At 43.8% G+C, this 24,552-nt stretch overlaps 1 protein-coding gene across 4 annotated transcripts in view; it reads right to left on the bottom strand.

The window, feature by feature from the left end:
- Positions 1-22,832, bottom strand: part of LOC123745762 (homeotic protein spalt-major) — a 254,949-nt gene extending 232,117 nt beyond the window's left edge. For 3 of the 4 annotated variants that reach the window (XM_045726636.2, XM_069317693.1, XM_069317694.1), the window contains exon 1: positions 22,044-22,832. The gene's annotated coding sequence lies outside the window, so the exon portion shown is untranslated. Of the gene's footprint in view, positions 1-22,037 lie in introns of all 4 variants that reach the window. The other variant, XM_045726637.2, reaches the window with a different exon arrangement.
- Positions 22,833-24,552: the final 1,720 nt, after the last annotated feature.

The raw sequence follows: 24,552 nt of genomic DNA, 5'->3' as shown, positions 1-24,552 counted from the left end.
TTTTTTAGTATCTTACATATTTGGATCATGTCTCCGAGCAGTCTGTATTTCTTCATAGAAATTTGTTAGATTTTTGAGTGTTTTTCAAAGACTTAATTTTTGAATGATTATCTCAATGTGGGTCTTAATCAAGGTCTTATTGCAGGTCATATTAAAGGTCTAAATCATGGTCTTAATTTGGGTTTTAATCAAGGTCTTCCTTCTCTACACTCTCTCAAGCTTGTCTAAATGATGCTCATTGTACACAGTCAGTCAATGACACACTATGGTGGTCTTTGTTGATATAACACCACTCACACCACACCCTAACCCACCCTATACCACCCACACCACACCTCACCCACTCTACACCACCCCACACCACACCCCGCCCACCCCACACCACCCACACCACACCCTACACCACCCACACCACACCTCACCCACTCTACACCACCCCACCCCACACCCTAACCCACCTTACACCACCCCTCACCCACACCACACCCTCGACAACTCCGGTAGCAGTAATGTTTGTGTTGCGTTAATCCGTGTGTCCTACAGTGATGATATATCAGGTCTTGTAGCTATTATATAGAAGCTAGTTCATCTTGAGAGAGAGAGAGAGAGAGAGAGAGAGAGAGAGAGAGAGAGAGAGAGAGAGAGAGAGAGAGAGAGAGAGAGAGAGAGAGAGAGAGAGAGAGAGAGAGAGAGTCGTGTCACTTTCCTCTGCTATTGACACTTCTCCTCAACACGACTGGACTGTACTTTTATAAACAAAAATTCTGTCTATATATCCCTGGCGGAGAGTCAATATAAAGAGGGTGGTGGAGGCAGCAATGCCTCCCCAAGTATGTGGTGGGTGTGTCGAGGGACTTGGAGTGGAGAGAGAGTGTGTCGACCTCCTCCAGGGCCTCTGGGTTGCAAATCTATCTAGGGCACGATTGGGATGAGATTGTGGGGGTGTGGGTGGGGTGTGGGTGTGGTGGGGGTGTGGGTGGGGTGTGGGTGTGGTGGGGGTGTGGGTGGGGTGTGGGTGTGGTGGGGGTGTGGGTGGGGTGTGGGTTTGGTGGGGGTGTGGGGTGGGTGAGGTGTGGAGTGGGTGGTGTCACTTCAGCAAAGACAATGCAACGTTTTGTTGAATAAACGAAAATACATATTCATTAGAATATTGAGAAAATTTTACTATGAGGGATTTTTGTATTTTCATTTTGAATACGTGCAGTCTTAACAGTAAATAAAATTAACAGTTTATCTAACCTATTTTCTAATTATGAATCTAATATCTAATGCCAGTTAATAAGTAAATCTAGTTATAATTTCAAAAGTATAATTCATTCTAAAAAATATTTTCTTTCATTACAAAAATATACGAATTCTGAGTTGTAATTGTAAATATAATTTCAATTCCCATTTCAAATTAGGAACAATGTTAAATATGTTATTTATTCTGTAAAACGTTAATCCCATTCTAATGTAAATGAAAAATAACATTAAATTATTAATTTTTATAATGATTTTAATATATGTAAAACATCTGATACCAATTCAAAAATAAATAATAATCGAAGTTTTTTAGAATCAAATTATACAGCAGATTTATATCAAATGTGAAAGTTAAGGAGTGTTTATCAGTGTTCCATTGACTCTTCACCACATCTCAGGCCCTGACCAACACTGACCCTTCACCACATCTCAGGCCCTGACCAACACTGACCCTTCACCACATCTCAGGCCCTGACCAACACTGACCCTTCACCACATCTCAGACCCTGACCAACACTAACCCTTCACCACATCTCAGGCCCTGACCAACACTAACCCTTCACCACATCTCAGACCCTGACCAACACTGACCCTTCACCACATCTCAGGCCCTGACCAACACTGACCCTTCACCACATCTCAGGCCCTGACCAACACTAACCCTTCACCACATCTCAGACCCTGACCAACATTGACCCTTCACCACATCTCAGGCCCTGACCAACACTGACCCTTCACCACATCTCAGGCCCTGACCAACACTGACCCTTCACCACATCTCAGGCCCTGACCAACACTGACCCTTCACCACATCTCAGGCCCTGACCAACACTGACCCTTCACCACATCTCAGGCTTTGACCAACTTTACAACACAGCTTTGATCCTCAAGTAGGAAAAAGGTTTTCTTTAGGGCTCTGACAAGACATGATGAAAGTGGCCCTTGAGTTAGATGTGGTCCTCGGCCAGATGCGGTTCTTGACTCATAACCACGTCCGTTTTCCAAGCCCCACATCAGACATCATGCCCATCCACACCTGACATCCACACGAGCCACCCATACCTGACATCCACACCTGACGTCACCACCCTCCAGACACCCACACCCTGAGTATACACATCTAATTCTGGGCGGCAAGTGTAAGTGCTTTTTATTTAAGTGTGTAGAGCACAAGAGATCCTCGGGCCCATATATAGTGAGATATCATCTCCAACCCGCCCCTTGATATCACTTGGGGAAGGAATATTTGACTTGGTCTTGCTATCGAGGACGGGTGTAGTGTGTGTGTGTGTGTGTACTCACCTAGTTGTACTTGTGGGGGGTTGAGCTCTGGCTCTTTGGTCCCGCCTCTCAACTCTCAATCATCTGATGTACAGATTCCTGAGCCTACTGGACTCTATCATATCCACATCTGAAACTGTGTATGGAGTCAGCCTCCACCACATCACTGCCTAATGCCTTCCATTTGTTAACTACTCTGACACTGACAAAGTTCTTTCTTCAGAAAGAGAGCAACAAGACCACTGTCGCACGCAAATAAATATTCATCTAACACTTGGGATAGAGATGAAATTTCGACTCTCCTCCCCAGCAGGAAGAGTGAAAACTGGAGGAGATAGAGCTCTGAGGCTTTAATCGACATCAAAACTGGCATGGAAGATGAAGCACACTTCATTCAAGCATACAACAGTGTGATGAGTCCAACACAGCAGTGTGATGAGTCCAACACAGCAGTGTGATGAGTCCAACACAGCAGTGTGATGAGTCCAACACAGCAATGTGACGAGCCCAACACAGCATCATCCAGATTGAACGGGTCGAAAGATAAGCTCGTGCGGAAACCTAGAGATCCATTCACGTGTGACCCCTTGGCTAATGTCCTCTCCCTCTCTCACTCTCCCTCTTTTTCTCTCCCTCTTTCTCTCCCCCTCCCTCTCTCTTCCCCCCAGAATTCTGCCACTCTTCCTCTCACCCCTTTGTCTCACAGCCTCTCCCTCATCGCCACTGGAACATAGAAAGCATATCATCGGGAATAATCGACCTTTGGAGAAAACCCGCCATAACAGACGCGGACACCCCGACAAAATCTTGTTCATATAAAAACCTGCGCCTGGGCGAATCATTAGAATTTGAAGGTCACTTTTTCAAGTTAATTGGACATTTTCTGCCCTTTTCTATTGTTTTGATGCAAGGCATTCACAGTTATTGCAGTGCAAGGTGTGCAGATTTGGTCTTTTTTTCTTGTTTTTGCAATGTTGGGACTTTGTGGTTAGTTTTTTTGCAACGTTTGAATTTTGTGGTTGGTTTTATGCAATGTTTGGACTTTGTGGTAAGTTTTATGTAATGTTTGGACTTTGTGGTGAGTTTTATGCAATCTTTGGACTTTGTGGTGAGTTGTATGCAAAGTTTGGACTTTGTGGTGAGTTTTATGCAAAGTTTGGACTTTGTGGTGAGTTGTATGCAATGTTTGGACTTTGTGGTGAGTTGTATGCAATGTTTGGACTTTGTGGTGTGTTTTATGCAATGTTTGGACTTTGTGGTAAGTTTTATGCAATGTTTGGACTTTGTGGTGAGTTGTATGTAAAGTTTGGACTTTGTGGTAAGTTTTATGCAATGTTTGGACTTTGTGGTGAGTTGTATGTAAAGTTTGGACTTTGTGGTAAGTTTTATGCAATGTTTGGACTTTGTGGTGAGTTGTATGTAAAGTTTGGACTTTGTGGTAAGTTTTATGCAATGTTTGGACTTTGTGGTGAGTTGTATGTAAAGTTTGGACTTTGTGGTAAGTTTTATGCAATGTTTGGACTTTGTGGTGAGTTGTATGTAAAGTTTGGACTTTGTGGTAAGTTTTATGCAATGTTTGGACTTTGTGGTGAGTTGTATGTAAAGTTTGGAATTTGTGGTAAGTTTTATGCAATGTTTGGACTTTGTGGTGAGTTGTATGTAAAGTTTGGACTTTGTGGTGAGTTTTATGCATTGTAAAGTCTTTTCTTTTTTTAATTTGAGATTCTGTAGAGTTATTTTTTTGCCAATTTTTGTGAATATTTTTTTCGTTACTCTTTTGTAGTTCGTTAGTGTACGGGTTTGTAGTCATTCTCGAGGTGGGGATTTTGTAGTTTTGTTATGTAGTCTATGTTTAAGAGTTTAGTTAGCGCAGGAGGTGACCAGAACGAGGCCGTGCCTGGTTCATGCTCATTAGCATAATTATGTTGATTGTAATGACTAGTGATTATTGCTGTTAGTCCTTACTCTCCCCCTCCCCCCCCCCCCCCCCCCCTCTCTCTCTCTCTCTCTCCACGCGTTCTCACTCATCCTACGTCTCTTTCGCTCATTTTCACTTATTAACCCTTTCCTTCCCCTCTCGTTTTCACCCTTTTGGCTGTCATTATATCGCTTTCTTTGTCCCTTATACGTGTGATTATCTGTGTCTCCCTCTCATTGTAGCCTGTGATTTGATGGATGTTCCTGGAGTGAATGTTTGTGTATCTATTAAGGACACTTCAAACTCAACCTTCTGTTATGTTAGCGTCTCCCCCCTTATATTAATGCTCCCCTTATATTATTGTCTCACTAATTATATCTTCACTCTTATATTCGTGTTTTTCCTCTTATATTAGTGATACCTTTTTCAGCTTGAAGCATTTTCGAATATTAGAAGGTCTTCATTATCCCCCCCCTTTCACCCCCTCCCCCCGTGTCTCTGTCACCCCCCCCCCTCCCCAGTCTCTCTGTCACCCCCCTTCTCACCCCCTCCCCCCGTCTCTCTCTGTCACCCCCCCCCCCTCTCACCCTACCTCCCCAGTCTGTCTCTGTCGCCCCCCTCTCACTCGCCCGTCTCTATCTCAGTCTCTGGCTTTTCTGGCAAACGTTTACGAAATCTGTACATCTTTCCTCAGTCATGAAGATTTCGTTTACGTTTATTAAAACGTAATATTTATTACGTTTTAATAAACTGTGATATTTATTATCACAGTTCTTCGTAACTGTGCGACGTTGTCTATAACAAACATAACCTTGGGTTGTGAAGTTACGAAGCTCACGAACTGTTTCGTATATGTAAACAAAGCAGCCATAAATGAGGAAAGATGCACGGGTTTCGTAAACGGCTGCGCACATTCTAGAAGATTCCTTGTCCTGGCTCTGTACTGTAATTTAACAAGCTTTTTTGCTGTCTAGTTGGCAGTCACAAAATGCTATTTAATACTCAGCATCATTTCAAGGGTCATTTATGTTATGTCTTAACTGGCAATGCACGGTGAAAGAAGCAACAGCCTGTTTGGTCATGTGGTCGCCAGACAAGCAAGCTTAGGACCGGCAAGAGATGAGCGGGTGTCCAGATCACCTACATAATGTTGTTGATGTATATGTGAAGGTGTCGTTCTGAAGACGGAACCTGTTGATCATATCTTATTGTTTAAGATTCAACGGCTGGAACAAAAGTTCCAAGTAGCACGGGCTATGGTGATCCCGTAGAGGACTTACCTGGCACAGGAGCTGGGCTGTAACTGGGGTAAACCTGTCGTTGCGTTCTGTGAGGTTATATGGTCGTGAACTAGGACCGTTCAACCCCCTCCCTTTCCCCCATGCACACCCTTCCTTACCCCTCACACATACCCCCCTACCTCCCCCTTACCCCACCCCCACACCCAAATAACCCCCTCCCACAAACACCCCCCCCCCCACCACACACACTCACCCCCCACCCACCCATCTCATTAATCCCGCTTCTACCCCACCTGTCCTTACCCCCCCCCCCTCTCCTACCCCCCACCTTTCCTCTCCCACCACCCACTCAAAAAATCCTCCTTTCCGTCTCCCATTCCACCAAAAACACATCGTTACCCTCCTCGGCCAATAGGTCCACCTGCCAAATTCCGAGAGTCCAGATAATCACTCACACCACCTCTTTCATGCCAAATACATCTCCAAACAGTCAGACGAGTCGGTGAATGGCTGTGTGGAACCGGTCGCTACTCTTCGCTCAGCCTGGCAGTTAAACAGTCGACCCGTATTTGCTTAGCCGATGCGGCCAGCAGCGACTCTGGAGAGGGAAGCTTACTGTGTTCCCTCGCAAGCTTCCACCACATTCATCGACATGATTGACACTGTAGACGAGCAAGTGACACTGTAGACGAGCAAGGCACGATAGACATGAGAGATAGACACCATAGGGGAGGGGTCTGGTCAGCATACTTCAGCCACGTTATTGTGACTCTTCGCCTGCATCATAGGGTGGTTATCTTGATTACCTTCTTGAGGTTATCTTGAGATGATTTCGTGGCTTTTTAGTGTCCCCGGGGCCCGGTCATCGACCAGACCTCCACCCCCAGGAAGCAGCCCGTGACAGCTGACTAACACCCAAGTACCTATTTTACTGCTAGGTAACAGGGGCATAGGGTGAAAGAAACTCTGCCCATTGTTCTGCCCTTGCCCTTGAGGTGCTTCCTCGAGCACCTTTGTGGGAAGATGGACTTCGTAGAGAAGATAGCAATGATAGTCGCGATTGTCAAGATAAACGTTGGCAGAGGGAGATTTGGCAGCCAAAACACTGAGACACACGTCAAATCATGTTGCCCTGGCCCCATCATAGCTATGTTATAGGGCTCTCTGCCTCGTTCATCCGCCAACATAGCCACATAGGTCTATGTCCGCATGCTAGCCTAAGAGCCCCACACTTGACCTCCGTTCGCATTTCAAAGCGCCAACATAGCACATACCTACGCATCGGATCACCCCAAACGCACGCACCACTCCCGCCAACATATCAACATAGCATTCCTCCCCCTACAGCGTCAACATGGCAACATAAATCCACTTGTGCTCACGCCCACATAAACCCCCCTTTCCCCCCTCCCCTATCACCTGTACATCATCATTGCTCTGTTCTCCCTACACTCTCATATTATTTACATCCTCGAAGACGACTGTCAAGCGCTTATATGACTGCTGGCTGATGTATGGAGGTCTTTAGTGGTATTAAACACGCAGGTCCTTAGTCACGAGGGGGTGTGGGAAGTGGGGTAGGAGAGAGGGGGAGGAGAGTGGATATTTTGGGTTATAGAAGAGGGGGGGGACAGCTTGTTGGGTGTGTGGTGTGGGGAGGGGTTGTGGGGGTGTGTGGAGGGGTTGTGGGGGTGTGTGGTGTGGGGAGGGGTTGTGGGGGTGTGTGGTGTGGGGAGGGGTTGTGGAGGGTGTTTGGTGGGGTAGGAGGGGGGGCATTTATAGATGTTACTTCTTGTACAAGTAGTGAATTACAGTGTGTGTGTGTGTGTGTGTGTGTGTGTGTGTGTGTGTGTGTGTGTGTGTGTGTGTGTGTGTGTGTGTGTGTGTGTGTGTGCGTGCGCGCACATATTCACTTACATGTACTTGTTTTTCTCATCATACTTCCATTTGTATATCAAATTTCCTTCTTTGCCAATTCCCAAACAAATCTTTAACGCCAGGATCATGTCCGCACTATTCCCTCTCTCTACCAACTTTCTGAGGTCCAGTTCCCGCAGCTCAGGAACGAACCTTGTTGCATTATTTGGATTTCTTTATGCAGGGGGATCCATACCGAGGCTGCATACACAAGAACGGGTCTCTCGTAGGTTGAATAAGGCGCTCGGGAGGATCCATGGTCCAAGTTCCTGGTGGGTATGTTGCGGATATGTTGCCATGTTGTGCCTCTGGGGGGCGGGGGAGGGGGGTAGATATGTTAGGTGTTTACCACTGACCATTTCTGATGCGATAACTTCTCTCTTCTTCCTTTTGTGTTGGATTTATTGCGTTTTCACTCCACTTCTTGTCGTTATCACTTCCATCTTTTGTTTTGGTTATATTCTAGTAGTCGTTAATAAGACCCCGTGCGGTGACTACCCAGGGGGTCGTGTGACACACGACCCCTCCCCCTCCAACCACTACTCACGCCCCCTGGAGTGGGCAGAGTGGGGTAGAGTGGGCCGTGTTGTCGGGCATAGACAGTATCAACAATCTAATTACCCAAATACATCATTTCTGTGCGTAACTATAGTTAAAACTAATGGGGAATATACCCGAGGACAAATCATTCCCCAGTTCTCAGAGGAGATAAATCATTCCCCAGTTCTCAAAGGAGATAAATAATTTTCCCAGTTCTCAGAGGATATAAATAATTTTCCCAGTTCTCAAAGGAGATAAATAATTTTCCCAGTTCTCAGAGGATATAAATAATTTTCCCAGTTCTCAAAGGAGATAAATAATTTTCCCAGTTCTCAGAGAAGATAAATAATTCCCCAGTTCTCAAAGGAGATAAATAATTTTCCAAGTTCTCAGAGAAGATAAATAATTTTCCCAGTTCTCAGAGAAGATAAATAATTCCCCAGTTCTCAAAGGAGATAAATAATTTTCCAAGTTCTCAGAGAAGATAAATAATTTTACAGTTCTCACAGGAGATAAATAATTCCCCAGTTCACAGAAACAAATCATTTCTAAACTCTCGACGAAGAGAAATGGATTCCAAGATTTGATGAACAAATGTTTATTTTAGAGCAAAAATAAATGATCTTCGCGAATTTTTGTAAACAAACTCCTCCCACTTTAGGCAGAACATTATCTCCTTACCTTTAAGGCATCGTGACCACTGCAAGGAAGGCAGGGTTTTGATATTTTCCCTTACTAACCTTTGGAAAAAAGCGGGGAAAAAAGTAACAGGTGGGAAAAAAAGGAAGATTAAGTGAAGGAGAAGTCGCTTGGGCACAAAAGGTGAGTTGTCACATCTGTTACAGACGAGACGGAGGTGTGTTTGTCCTAGCCTGTTCCATGTGGTATACCGGCCTGCTTCATGTGGTATACTGGCCTGCTTCATGTGGTATACTGGCCTGCTTCATGTGGTATACTGGCCTGCTTCATGTGGTATACCGGCCTGCTTCATGTGGTATACCGGCCTGCTTCATGTGGTATACTGGCCTGCTTCATATGGTATACTGGCCTGCTTCATGTGGTATACTGGCCTGCTTCATATGGTATACTGGCCTGCTTCATGTGGTATACTGGCCTGCTTCATATGGTATACTGGCCTGCTTCATGTGGTATACCAGCCTACTTCATGATGTGGGTATATACCATCCGGTGGATGGGTGCCCACCTAACAGTGACTACAGAGAAGTGAGGTCTAGCTCTATGCCCCCGGCTACTGGCTTTGTCCACCTGTTGCGTTATTATTTAACTATTCTGACGGTCCAATTCTTTGTCGCGTCTGGCCTTAAAGTTGTGGATGGAGGTGGCTTCCACAACTTCTTCTTCAGTGCATTCCACTTTTTTGGCCACCAGTACTGGGTAGGAGTATTTCCTTACATTCCTTCGGCTCATTTCCGTTTCCAGCTTCCATCTGTGTGTGTACTTCCCTATTTGTGTCTGCAGGATCGAGCATTGACTCTTGGATCCCGCCTTTCGAGACATCGGTTGTTTACAGCAATGACTCCGGTCCTATTTCCCTATTATACCTAGTTTTAAAATTATGAATACAGTTTACTTCCACAACCTGCTCCTTAAGTGCATTCCATTTTTCCACTACTCTCACGCTAAAAGAAAACTTCCTAACATCTCTGTCCCCTTTGTGTACAACTCCACGCCCCCTCCAACTGCTAAATAGGTTGTCCTTATCTGCATTGTCTATTCTCTTGAGTATTTTGTATGTGGTAATCATGTCTCCCTGTTTCTCCTATATTTCAGTGACGTGAGGTTTAATACCCAAAGTGTTTCCTCGTAGCCCATACCTCTCAGCTCCGGGACTAGTCTAATGGCACATCTCTGAACTTACTCCATCTTCATTTTGTGTTTAACGATATATATATATATATATATATATATATATATATATATATATATATATATATATATATATATATATATTAAATATGACCGAAAAAGTAAGATTAATAATTCTAACACGAATTTTCTCGATCTTTCTTATGTTTCTTTTCAATTACCATAAACAGTGAAAAGAAACATAAGAAAGATCGAGAAAATTAGTGTTAGAATTATTAATCTTACTTTTTCGGTCATATTTAATAATAATATAATAATATATATATATATATATATATATATATATATATATATATATATATATATATATATATATATATATATATATATATATATATTGTATGTGTGTGCTTAATTCACTGGGTATATGACCTAATGACTATTAATTAAATCTCTACACATCTGAACATGTGGCCATGTTGGTAATTAGGGAACAGAACTGCGTGGCGTTACCCGCTGTCAACCTCACTGTTATTTCTGGCGATTCACACACTCGCAAGTTATAGCTTTGAAGATTAGCTTTGTGTTGGCTTCCTTCCTCGAAGCCAAACACGGCCTTGTGTACTCGAGGTTGCTACTGATGACCACTTCAAGGTTCTATACCTCAAGGTCCACCTTTTGTCTTCAACAGGCGTTTTCCAAGCAGTGTGTATTCACGTTTCAACGAAGAGCTTTAATTTGCACGTATCTGCATTGAAATTAATTAGCCATGTCTTTGCCCAGTATGTTGGTTTATGCTCACACTTCTGCCCTTGAAGGGAATATATTCTAACATATTCTTAGATGAGAAATTTGATGTTAGTTATTATTGGTCGTGTTTACTAGTAATTTATAGATATTGTGGACTAGTTTCTCATCATAGTGATGAGACGAGGAGTGTCACTCGGTCACTCAGATGATCATTTTAGATTTTCTTGTTGTTGTGACTGTCACTGATGCTGGCTTAAATTGGCATCTACCATACCGTGAGAACTTATCTACCATAACGTGAGAACTTCTCTCATACAGTGAGAACCTATCTACCATATTATGAGAATTAATCGCGCTTAACAATCTATTTTGTGATATTATATTAATTTTAAATCCTTGCTTTAATAGTTTGGTGTAGATCTCAAGAGCTCCAATTGTTATACCTGGTGTTAAACTGTTATATTTGGTGTTGTTATACTTGGTATTAGGGTGTTATACTTCGGTTTATTATAAAATATGTTTGAAACAACATTTTATTGATGCATTTAGGGTTATGATTGGGCGTAGTGGTTTGCTGTGGTGGTGGTGGGGTGGTGGGGGAGGAGGGAGATAAGTGTGATGCACTCTATGTCCCTCACCCTAAAAACCCTTCCTTGTTCCCATATTTACTTCCTCCCCCTCTCCCTCCTTTCCCCATACTTCCTTCTTCTCCCCCCCAATCTCCCCATTACCACTCACCAGCCACGGACCGTCAGAGGACCACTAAGTAAGGTTATTCTACTCTTTGGAGAGCGGTACGCGGGTGGCGGAATTTTTCGCGAGTTAATTTCAATATGTCCCTCACTGCATGTGGTGCTCAGGGCCGCTCCGTTGAACCTGAAACGTCTGCAAGCATTGTATGCATATTTGTCCTGCCGCTGTCCGACCTGTAGTGTGCATAAATTATCAGGCAGGGTAGACATGCCCCTCCCCTCAACCCTTTCTCTCTCTCTCTCTCTCTCTTTCTCTCTCTCTCACACACACACACACATCCTTGTTTCTATCACCCAACCATCGTCTTTATCTCCTATACCCCTTGCTCTTGTCTATCCTTTCTCTCTTTCATGTTTCTCTATTTTCCCATCGCCCTCTCCCCTATCTTTCTTATTTCTCATCCCTATCACCCTCTTCCTCCTTGGCTGTCTCCTTCCTCGTCTCCTCACTCCTGCCCGTCCTGGTCACTATGCTTAGAAAACTCGACACACCCTCGTTAAGGTAAATACAAAAAATCATGACCTGAACTTCTTGGTGAGAGAAGGAGTTCCCTGGTTGTGGAGGGAGGGAGAGAGAAGGGAGGGAGGGATTGTGTATGTAGATGGTTGTAGGATCTACGTGAGGTCTTGGAGGGAGATCAAGATATCTTCTCCAGAATAGTGACTAATATAGGTTATTCATGCCCGTGCCATCTCTTGAGTGGCTTAATTTTGATCAATCAGACTAATACGAGGTCAAACTTGCACCCTATCTTGAGATCTATCTTGAGATGATTTCGGGGCTTTAGTGTCCCCGCGGCCCGGTCCTCGACCAGGCCTCCACCCCCAGGAAGCAGCCCGTGACAGCTGACTAACTCCCAGGTACCTATTTACTGCTAGGTAACAGGGGCATTCCGGGTGAAAGAAACTTTGCCCATTTGTTTCTGCCTCGTGCGGGAATCGAACCCGCGCCACAGAATTACGAGTCCTGCGCGCGGACCCTGCTGGAAGACCATTTTTTCTACCTTGAGATGAGACCACCGGTGTCTTACAGCAAGTGAATCCTGTCCCTGAGCCCCTCGATAGACATCGTGGACAGGAAAAAAAGGTGGATGGAGGGGGGGGGGGGGATGATTTACCGCTTCAATAGACAGAGGAAGATGAGGTTATACAATGAAGGAACAACCAGTATTCACCCACCGTCCGAGGATGAGCAAGTGAGGGGTGGCGCTCCTGTGGAACATGAAATGGTGAAGGTGTGTAGTTACCACTTATGTGGACTAACGATTGATTACACCATTCGCAGATAGCACCTACGACCCTTTGCGAGCGATGGTAGATAGCGCTACGCATCAAGATGCATCAAGTGAACGAAAACTCTGTGTGTGTGTGTGTGTGTGTGTGTGTGTGTGTGTGTGTGTGTGTGTGTGTGTGTGTGTGTGTGTGAGAGAGAGAGAGAGAGAGAGAGAGAGAGAGAGAGAGAGAGAGAGAGAGAGAGAGAGAGAGAGAGAGAGAGAGAGAGAGAGAGAGAGAGAGAGAGAGTGAGAGCATTTTATAATTAATATGATCCCAAATTAATCAGATAAGGAGCTGAAGGGACACTACCATCCACATGCAAATATCTGTACCTCAACCCGTAATTGGGAAGCGACTTTTGAAGTTTTAATAAATTAAACCGAAGTTTGATAAATTCTCCGGAGGACGATATCGCCAAACCTCAAGGAACCCGGAACCATATATAAGATCTGGTGTATAATGCTCTCGTTATCAGATACTTACTATGTAAATATCGTCATATGTATAGATACCATCTAAACTAGTCTGGCAAATGTGTCTGTCGAATGCCCTCCAGCTGGCCAGCCAGCCAGCCAGCCAGCCAGCCGGCTAGCCAGCCAGCCAGCCAGCCAGCCAGCCAGCCAGCCAGCCATTTGGCTGGCTGTGTGTTAGCTGTGCCAACATATTGAAATGAATCCTTAACTCCTGACGGGGTTCTCCAGGTTTGGGACACAAGGGTATCTGTAGAGTAGGACACCAGGACATCTACTAACGGAAGCTGCAGTTGCTAAGGCTATTGACAATATTTTGTTTGTTAGTGTGGGCAGAGCGTATGTCCTAGGACGCCACCGTAACGTGTCCTGGAGCGCCGGTGGCCGTTCCCTGCGTGCACCAACCAAGAGACACAAATATGTAAAGTTTGCAAGCAGTGTTGCCCATATAAGCGTAATGCGAGTGAGGTCCCTGTGAAGGGCGTAATAAAGGCTTCCTCAGGATCAATAAATCTTCAATAAAAAAAAAACTGGCTCTCTAAATCTTGTTCAGTTTTGAGTGGCAAGGCGCATATATGTCCTCATTAAGGGAGAGGGAGAAGGAGAGATGGGAGGGAGAGAGAGAGAGAGAGAGAGAGAGAGAGAGAGAGAGAGAGAGAGAGAGAGAGAGAGAGAGAGAGAGAGAGAGAGAGAGAGAGAGAGAGAGAGAGAGAGGAAGAGAGAAATAGAGACAGAATCAAATACCTTAAACCTCTCCCTCCTCGAAACCAATAATACACAACAGACCAACAGGTTGTTAAACCATTAATAAAGTCCTCAGAACATTCAACACTTCCTGTGAATAATTAATAGTTCTACGAATATCATCTCCTTAAATCTATCTTGAACCTTACTGTTATCTGAATAATTATCAATAATACTTTTACAAATATTATCCTCCATTTCTCACCTACTTTCTGTACCAATTTTCTGTTCATTTACGGCTATTATCCATAATATTATAGCTAGTGTTTCATTATTCCAATGTGTAGCGTGACAGCTATTTTCTACCCGATTAACGCAGTTTCCATCGTTATTATGCCTAGTAACTGTACTTTGACGGCTGTTGTTTGAGCGTAATATTCTTCAGAAATGATGAGTGATGCTTCTTATAATGTTGGAACTTACCGCATATAGACCACGGGAAGGTCAGGTCTAGCGTCTTAAACTGCGATCAACATGCCTCTGGCTCCTTAGTTTCTGATTAAGATGGCTTTAGTTCCTTCATTCATCAAGTTGGCTTTGGCTTAGTTTATGACCCAGATGGTTTGGCTTCCTATAGGGATTTCAGGATGAATTTGGCTTCTTAACTGTTGATCAACATAGTGGTTGTTCACGATATATTAGTCTCCAGAATCCATAAGATGACCAGAGTACTTGACCGGCGCTCAGATGAACTGGCCTGGGGTTTTTAGTGTGTAAATTATTGCATTTCATAAAATTCGGAAATCACGGCCATTTCGCCGGGTTTTAGCATAATTTTTGTTGCAATAAAGTTGCAAAGGAAGAACATCAAAGAGGAGAACAAGAACAATATTCACTTGTCGTTCGAAGAAGCTTCAGCGGGACTTAGAACACGCGGCGTCTGGGTTCATTTGTGAGGCAAAACAAAGACACAAATACACGTGTTTTTTTAGTTGGGATTTCGTTGTATCGCTATAAAAAGGAACTTCTAAAAACAGGTTTTTCTGTGTGTGAGATTTTTTAGACTACACACACACACACACACACACACACACACACACACACACACACACACACACACACACACACACACACACACACACGCACACACATACACACACACACACACGCACACACATACACACACACACACACACACACACACACACACACACACACACACACACACACACACACACACACACACATATATATATATATATATATATATATATATATATATATATATATATATATATATATATATATATATATATATATATATATATATATATATATATATATAATATTATCTTCTACTACACCATTCTTTTGTATGTACACATATAGATTTGTTATATATATATATATATCTAGGGCGTTGAAAAGCGGACCCATAGCCTCGGAGAAAGAAACATACGAAGCAGTAGAGAGAATTTGATGAGAGTTTTTAGTTATTTATTCTCTCCAGTTATCGAGTACCAACCCCAGAAAGCACCTTCTTACCTGAAAGTTTTCCCGTTCCATAAAATTTCCTAAAATAATTAATTGTCCTCACCTACTCGCGGCGTTACAGCCGCGCGCGAGCGCCTCGCACCAGGGCCCTCACTCTTGCAACACGGAGTAACAAACAGAAGAAGGTCTAAGCACGAAATTGCTTGCTTGACGAGAGTGACAAATCAGAAAACCAACGGAAATGATGTCGTTTCAACGCTAAAACCTCCGCCGGTTGACACTGGGGCCACTAGCGGCCTGGCCGCGAAGTGCCACATTGGCTGGCACTCTTTAGTAAACTAATATAAGAACTTGGCAAACAGCACAACAAAAATTAGCAAGAAAAACGCGTGTATTTGCTAAGTTTTTTGTCTTCGAAGAAAGCAGCGGCAATCCTGATCATTTTTATTTGCAAATGTTTTATATTTACTTTCATATCATAATACAATAAAGGTATTTAGTAATTTATTGTGAACTGTAGTGAAGAATTAATAACGTCAATTATAAATATAACATATAAATAATTATATATAAATGATATTTATATAATAATATTATGATTATTATTATTGTCGATATTTTTATTATTAATTTTAGTTTATTACATTAAAAATTACATCATTATAATAAATTTTGTTTAGAGTGTTTTATAGAAAATATTTCCAGTGTGAGTATTGTCTCGCCCTCTATGACATCCTCGCACGGTCTCGCCCTCTATGACATCCTCGCACAGTGTGAGTATTGTCACGGTCTCGCCCTCTATGACATCCTCGCACAGTGTGAGTATTGTCACGGTCTCGCCCTCTATGACATCCTCGCACAGTGTGAGTATTGTCACGGTCTCGCCCTCTATGACATCCTCGCACAGTGTGAGTATTGTCACGGTCTCGCCCTCTATGACATCCTCGCACAGTGTGAGTATTGTCACGGTCTCGCCCTCTATGACATCCTCGCACAGTGTGAGTATTGTCACGGTCTCGCCCTCTATGACATCCTCGCACAGTGTGAGTATTGTCACGGTCTCGCCCTCTATGACATCCTCGCACAGTGTGAGTATTGTCACGGTCTCGCCCTCTATGACATCCTCGCACAGTGTGAGTATTGTCACGGTCTCGCCCTCTATGACATCCTCGCACAGTGTGAGTATTGTCACGGTCTCGCCCTCTATGACATCCTCGCACAGTGTGAGTATTGTCACGGTCTCGCCCTCTATGACATCCTCGCACAGTGTGAGTATTGTCACGGTCTCGCCCTCTATGACATCCTCGCACAGTGTGAGTATTGTCACGGTCTCGCCCTCTATGACATCCTCGCACAGTGTGAGTATTGTCACGGTCTCGCCCTCTATGACATCCTCGCACAGTGTGAGTATTGTCACGGTCTCGCCCTCTATGACATCCTCGCACAGTGTGAGTATTGTCACGGTCTCGCCCTCTATGACATCCTCGCACAGTGTGAGTATTGTCACGGTCTCGCCCTCTATGACATCCTCGCACAGTGTGAGTATTGTCACGGTCTCGCCCTCTATGACATCCTCGCACAGTGTGAGTATTGTCACGGTCTCGCCCTCTATGACATCCTCGCACAGTGTGAGTATTGTCACGGTCTCGCCCTCTATGACATCCTCGCACAGTGTGAGTATTGTCACGGTCTCGCCCTCTATGACATCCTCGCACAGTGTGAGTATTGTCACGGTCTCGCCCTCTATGACATCCTCGCACAGTGTGAGTATTGTCACGGTCTCGCCCTCTATGACATCCTCGCACAGTGTGAGTATTGTCACGGTCTCGCCCTCTATGACATCCTCGCACGGTCTCGCCCTCTATGACATCCTCGCACGGTCTCGCCCTCTATGACATCCTCGCACGGTCTCGCCCTCTATGACATCCTCGCACGGTCTCGCCCTCTATGACATCCTCGCCCTCTATGACATCCTCGCACGGTCTCGCCCTCTATGACATCCTCGCACGGTCTCGCCCTCTATGACATCCTCGCACGGTCTCGCCCTCTATGACATCCTCGCACGGTCTCGCCCTCTATGACATCCTCGCACGGTCTCGCCCTCTATGACATCCTCGCACGGTCTCGCCCTCTATGACATCCTCGCATATATAAAAATAATCATCAGAGATTTGAAAGGACAAGAAAAAAATAATAGTTAACAAAATTATTAAATAAATCTGTAGCAACAATGGATCCCATGTTTATCGTCTGAGTATATTAATGGAATATATTGTAATCGCTAAGTTACGTATATTTAACTAAGATTGATTGTTTGGAAATATCAAAATTGTCTAATTTTCGTGTCACTTTTAATAAATGCTTTTTGACTATGGTTTAAAATTAATGAATTTGTTAAAGAATGACTTTTTTTTTTTTTTAGAGAAATCAATATCACATAGATAGCACACTTATTGACTCAGAAAGTAGTATAGAGGTTTGATAACAGAAACTAAATGTCACGCAGCTTTCTATACTAAAAATCTATATTTTTATAGATACGAAAGTAGAAGCAAAATATTATATATATATATATATATATATATATATATATATATATATATATATATATATATATATATATATATATATATATATATATATATATATTTATATATATATATATATATATATATATATATATATATATATATATATATATATATATATATATATATATATATATATATATATATATATATATATATAAAATAGTGAATAAAAATTGGAATATTTAATATAAATATTACTAACAAAAGAACAGCGAATAACAAACGTAAATTATTTAATTTTTGTGGGTAAATAAACTGAATTAGCTTAGATAATTGTTTTCTAATGTTGAATAATTTTGCAGACGCAATAAATATTTCCTAGTAGTCTAAATTATAACAAAATAACAGACTACTTTCACACTTTTCAACACTGTGGATTGTATTCAGCGGCCGCGTACAGCCACGTGGTCCTTACGGTCGAGCGGGAGGCGCTCGGGATTTGCAATGCAAGGAACAGGGGTTCGATTATCGGGGGGACACGAAGCAAATGGGCATTGTTTGCGTCACCTCTTCTCTTGTCTCTATTCACCTAGCATGAAGTATGTACCTCGCAGTTAGCTGCTGCGGGCTCACAGGCTCACCATAGCCCGTGCTTCTTGCCCCGCTCCTGTGCCAGGTAAGTTACGGGCTCACCATAGCCCGTGCTACTTGGAACTTGTTCCAAGTAGCTGAATCTATAAACAACAACAACATGCTGCGGGCTACATTCTGGGGATTTCTGTGTGAGTGTATTCACCTAGTTGTGCTTGCGAGGGTTGAGCTTTGCTCTTTCGACCCATCTCTCAACTGTCAATCAATCAACTGTTACTAACTACTACTAACTAATGTTTTATTTTTTTTTATTACTAATTTTTTCAAACACACACACACACACACACACACACACACACACACACACACACACACACACACACACACACACACACACACACAGCAAGCTTGCGTGACTAACGCGACTATTACAACTGTGTTAATCTCCAAACTCATATTCGTGGGAGCTGACGCAGAAATGCGTACACGGCAAGATACGCCTCGCTTGGCGTAGTTACATGTTCACCTGAGTATAGCGTGTGGTGTCTAATATGTCGGAGTATGTTTTAATTAGGTATAACAAAGGTTATATTATATGCGAAGCCTGAGTATCCTCTGCGTGCACCAGGATTTGATGAAAAACTGCGTCCATATTACACCACGAGTGTTGCCGGGGATTGCTTGGTCATGGAACTCTGTGAGCTCCATGTTTTATTGTTTTAGATTCGGCTACTCGGAACAAAAGTTCCAAAGTAGCACAGGCTATGGCGAGCCCGTAGTGGACTTACTTAGCACCGGAGCGGTGCTGTACCGTGTGGGCTCCAGGACTAACTAATCCTTATAGACAATCGCAGGCGAAGTGGTTATGGTACTGTTTACGCCAGTGTGGTGAGTCTTGGTAATACAGGTTCGAATAGTGGTTGGGTTAGGGAGCTCTTAAGTGATTTATGCCTTTGGGATTATTCAGGCTTTGTTTTAATCTTGTAACTATAAATACCTATATGAACAAGAAGTAATGTGTCTGTCTGTCCAAGATTGGAGTTAGGCTCACCAAACTTTGCAGTCGGCATGGTCTGGGGTACGGGATGGACATAGGCTGTCCCGTATGCCAGTAGTGTGAAATATTTGGTATGATTTCCCTAGAGTTTTTAGTTATCGCAATAAAATATTTTGAGTCGCAAACAATTGTTTCAGTGCTTCTTACTGATAAATTTTCTGAAAGAAGAGAGGGGGAAACAGGGGGGACTGGAGAGGAAGGGTGGAGGAGGGGGGTAAGTGGCATGGGGATGAGAGGAAAAAGGCAGAAACAGGGAGCAGGAGACTCGGGTTCCCCATGAATATATATATATATATATATATATATATATATATATATATATATATATATATATATATATATATACACTAAGGTCATAATTTTTAATGTGAATCCCCCCCCGCAAAAAAAAGATACCGTCTATAATTAATAAAAATGGTTGGACCATTGAACGGGATGAAGGTACGTTGCCAGAAAAGGTAGAGAAGGTCAACAACCACACTAGTGGGTCTAGTGACATCAATAATGCCCCCTGGCGTTGATGACTGATGTCTGGTTATAGGGGCTGGAGTAGTCCCCAGTAGCTCTCGGAAGTAGAACTTTCGGGGGGGGGGGGGGGGGGGGAGGAAGGGGGATGGGCACCATGTTCGCTGGGCGACCCATCCTCTGAATTGACAGTACGTTTTAATACTAAGTGTAATAAGTACATTTCCTGACTGTCTTATATAGTACATAATTGCACTTATGGGGCTGTTACATTTACCTCCCTATTTATTCTCCTCATTTTCTGTTAAGACACTCAGAATTTTAGGACGAAGTTTTAAAGTTCAGTTCGCTATACACAAGTTTTAAATATCAGGAATTTTTTTTTTCAGTTTTATTAAACAATAGTTATTTTATACCAAATTCGAACATTTTCTGAGTTACTTTACAATTTATTGAAATATTTCAGTTTTGTTTAATTTGTTTTATAAAACTGTAATATCAATATAGCTATAGGTTAAGTAGTAATTATAATTAAGAAGCAATAAAATGATTATCTTCAAAAACTAAGACGGTTAGGTTAGGTCGTGGTTTTCTATTCAGCTTTTCACGTAAACTCAAATATTCTCAATATATTTGACAGTACGGTTTAATACTAAGTGAAAATAAGTACAATTCATGACTGTGATACATAGTACATAATTGCACTTATGGGGCTGTTACATTTACCTCCCCATTTTTGGAGGACGGGCTGTCGCTGGGAGGGAGGGGGCATGCGGGCAGGTGAAGCGGCCTTGGTAAGGGAAGAGATTTCGGGGGCTTGCCACAGGAGCAAGTTGCAAGTAGCACGGGCTATGGTGAGCCCGTAGTGGACTTACCTGGTACAGGAGCGGGGCTGTAACTGTGGTGGTAATGGGTCCCATTACCAATGATAAAGGTTGGTTGTCAGATTATCATTTTATACAGAATATATCCGTCCAACTGCGGTTTGCATAACTGATCGTACGTATGCATTTAGATAGCCAGCCCATAGGTCTGTAGGTGCAGGAAATGTCGTTTCAGTCCGTCCTGGACCACTATTGACTTGATAATGGTCCAGAATGGACCGAAACGTCGTCACTTTGTTTATTTTCAGATGTATGAGTTTGGTGTCTTATTCTCAACCAGGTTATTGTCACTGAATATGCATATGACTTTATATATAGTGAAGAAATCTAGAGACTAGGCCAGCCATCTTTCACTGATGTTGTGGGGTAGAGGGGTTACTAATCGGACTCAGTCACTCTTAATCTGACCAATAGTACCGACCCCGACCAGTCTATGTCCGTCCCGTACACAAGACCCTTCCACCTGCAAAGTTTGGTCAGGCCAACCCAAAGCTGACCTCCAATCAGGGGACAGACATTCTATTTTATAGAAATTTATAACTATAAGAGTGAAAGAAAGCTTGAATGATCCACAAGCCATACATCACGAAGAACTCTATGACCCCACCAGGGTTCGAACCTGTATTACCAGTGCTTACACTCTGACGTACATAGTACCATAACCACTTCATCAGCAATTGAGTTTAAGAATAAGTTTAGTGGGCATCATATCTAAACAAACCCTGGCAACACTCGTGGTGTAATTTGGGAACAGTTTTTCATCAAATCCTGATGCATCCCCGGGCCACGCTGAGCCTGACACACACACCCTACGGGAGCCTGATAGCTGAGTGGACATCGCTCTGGACTTATAATCCTTGGGTCAAGATTCGATCCCCGGTGGAACTATCGTAGCCTCGAACAAGGGCCACAAGTATACATTATAACGTTTCAGAAGTTTGTGAAGCTCAGCGCAGAATGCTTCCTGAGGGATGAGTTGGTCAGATAATGTTAGTATTTTCGCCCCTTCCTCACGTAAACACACACACACACACACACACACACACACACACACACACACACACACACACACACACACACACACACACACACACACACACAATACATTAGCTCACCTTTACCTAGAGGCCCCAAGGCGGCTCTGGACGCGGGAAGATCCTCAGGTGGTTGATAGAGAATGCGCTGCACCTTATAGAGACACTATGTTAATTTGGGAGATCGTTGTGAGAGTCGAATAACGAGATGTTTACTTCAGTGGCTTTAGTGACCAGCCCTGAGACCTATGCTCTACCGAGGGGCACTACCAGTGTATCTGGCTGAGATGGCACAGTGTGTTTCACCTTAGAACTATTCGAAGATATCTGCTGGTGTAACAGCAGCTAGATGTCTGCAAGTACGACTAAGACACGCGTGTTTCGCTACAAGGAGAGAGGGCGCGTGTGCTGCTACAACAAAGAAACGCGCGACTGTTGCTACTACCCCGCGAACCTTGGCTACTCAGGCAGCGGCGACGGCTACTAGAGTACCGCGCCACGTAAGCTACAAATATCACGCCAAACATTCATGGCACAGGAAGTCGGGGAACGTGTCGCCGTAGAGGCGGTCGCGTGAACCACCTTCTTCGCTGCCTTCGAGGTATATCTTGCGAGGACGTGAAGAGTGTCCTCAGATTCCTACAGCTACGGTGAGGTTATTGACTGAGATCCTATGGTGGTACAGAACGAGGCTCTCGTCTCGTCGCGTTGAGGTAGATAGGAGTCCGAAGGTGACACTGGACACTGTCACCAGGCACTACACATTAGTTCGTGCACCTGTCCTGGCACTCTCCGGCACTGTCTCGAGAAGTACCTCCCAGGTGGCACTACCGTCACCGACCGCTCCTACATGACGTTGGCCCTGCATCTAGCTATGCCCGGAGGCTCACTGAATGCTGCAGCCTGGGACCCCTGCTGCTCATGGCACCCAGTTGCCAACTTTCTCGCAGTGCCAGGGTTGTTTCCTCGTGGCACCCGGCGGCTACCGACCGACCTACGGTAATACCCCTCACCAGAGTGGTCAGCAATGCCCAATACACTGTTTCAAGACTCCTGTCAACCTGTCCACCCATTCCTGTCTCCCCTTCCCCATTCCGGCTATCTCTCTCCCCCCATACCTGTTTCCTGGTACCTTCCTCTCCCCCATACCTGTCTGCGGTCTTCATACCTGTGTTTCTACACACCTGCTGAGGCCTATACACACTTGCTGAGATTCAAGTACATCTGATGAAACCTATATACATTTGTTGAAGTTGATGCATACCTGCAGATTTATACACACCTGCAGACGTCCATACACACACCTGTTGAGGTGCAGGCACACCTGCAGAGTGTTGGGGCCAGATATAAAGTGACGACCAAAACAACATCTCGGTGGCCACTGGTTTTTCCATCCTTTTATTTTTTATAGCGAAAGTGAATTGATACGGAATGTGCGCTGATTCACAGTTTGGCTCAACACACACACACACACACACACACACACACACACACACACACACACACACACACTGTACACCCGTCTACTTACATTTCACAAACCATGTGGATTCTCTTTGGCCGGAATGCAAAACCTATTCGAACCCAGGCTTCGAACCCTTGCTGCTTCGATACGTCGGGCGGAAAGACTTCTCTAATTATATCAAGAGATGCAGGGGTCCGCCTGCGTCATCAAACAGCCCCGGGCCCGTTCTACCCGACGAGGCACAAACACATTCGCAGTTTTAGAAGCTGTTTTTTATCGCCTCGCTGCCAGAAGAAGCTCCTAAAAGTGGAAGATAATTTCTGAAGAATTAGAGACTGCTGCGTTCTTTTGCCAGTGAACATTTCAGAGATTTAAAACTCGGCTAGTTATCACTGTTTTGGACGAGGCCAGATGTGTGTGATGGTGGTGGTGTTTGGCGGTGATGGTGGTGGTTGCTGGTGGTTGATAGAGTTAGCTGGTAATGGTAGGGGTTGGCGGTGTTGTGGGGAAGTGGTCGTTGGTGGTGGTGGTTGATAGAGTTAGCTGGTAATGGTAGGGGTTGGCGGTGTTGTGGGGTGGTGGTTGTTGTGGTGGTGGTGCTTGTGATGGTTGTAGTGGTAGTGGTTGGTGGTACATAATACTACCCTATCATTACGGGTAAGAGATGACTCGCTAACTAGCCTTGTCCTACTTGTTTAGTTACAATTTAACAATTCTGACATACGATTTTCTCATCGTATCTGCCCTTAAAACTGTGGATGGAGGTGGCTTCCAGAACTTCTGCTTTCATTCGGCGACCACCTGTACAGGACACCAGTATTTCCTTACATTTTCTCTACTTATTTGCGTTTCCAGCTTCCACTCATACCCTCTTGACCTACTTTCTGTTAGTGTAAAGATGCTGTCATTATCCACCTTATTTTCTCATCTGAGGATTTTGTATACTGTGATGATGTCCCACCTCTGCCTCACATATTTCCTCCAGCGTCGTGACATTGAGTTCCCTTTACCTGTCCTCATAGCTTATGCCTCTTAGTACAGGCACCAGTCATGATGCAGAACTCTGTACGTTGTCTAGATTAGTGTTGTGTAGATAATCCACAAGTCCCTCAATACGTCCTGGGCCACACT

The sequence above is a fragment of the Procambarus clarkii genome, chromosome 88 (genome assembly GCF_040958095.1).
Source record: "Procambarus clarkii isolate CNS0578487 chromosome 88, FALCON_Pclarkii_2.0, whole genome shotgun sequence".
In the NCBI taxonomy this organism is placed as follows: Eukaryota; Metazoa; Arthropoda; class Malacostraca; order Decapoda; family Cambaridae; genus Procambarus; species Procambarus clarkii.
Note: the sequence above shows the minus strand (reverse complement) of the source record. Positions and strands in the feature narration are given on the sequence as shown.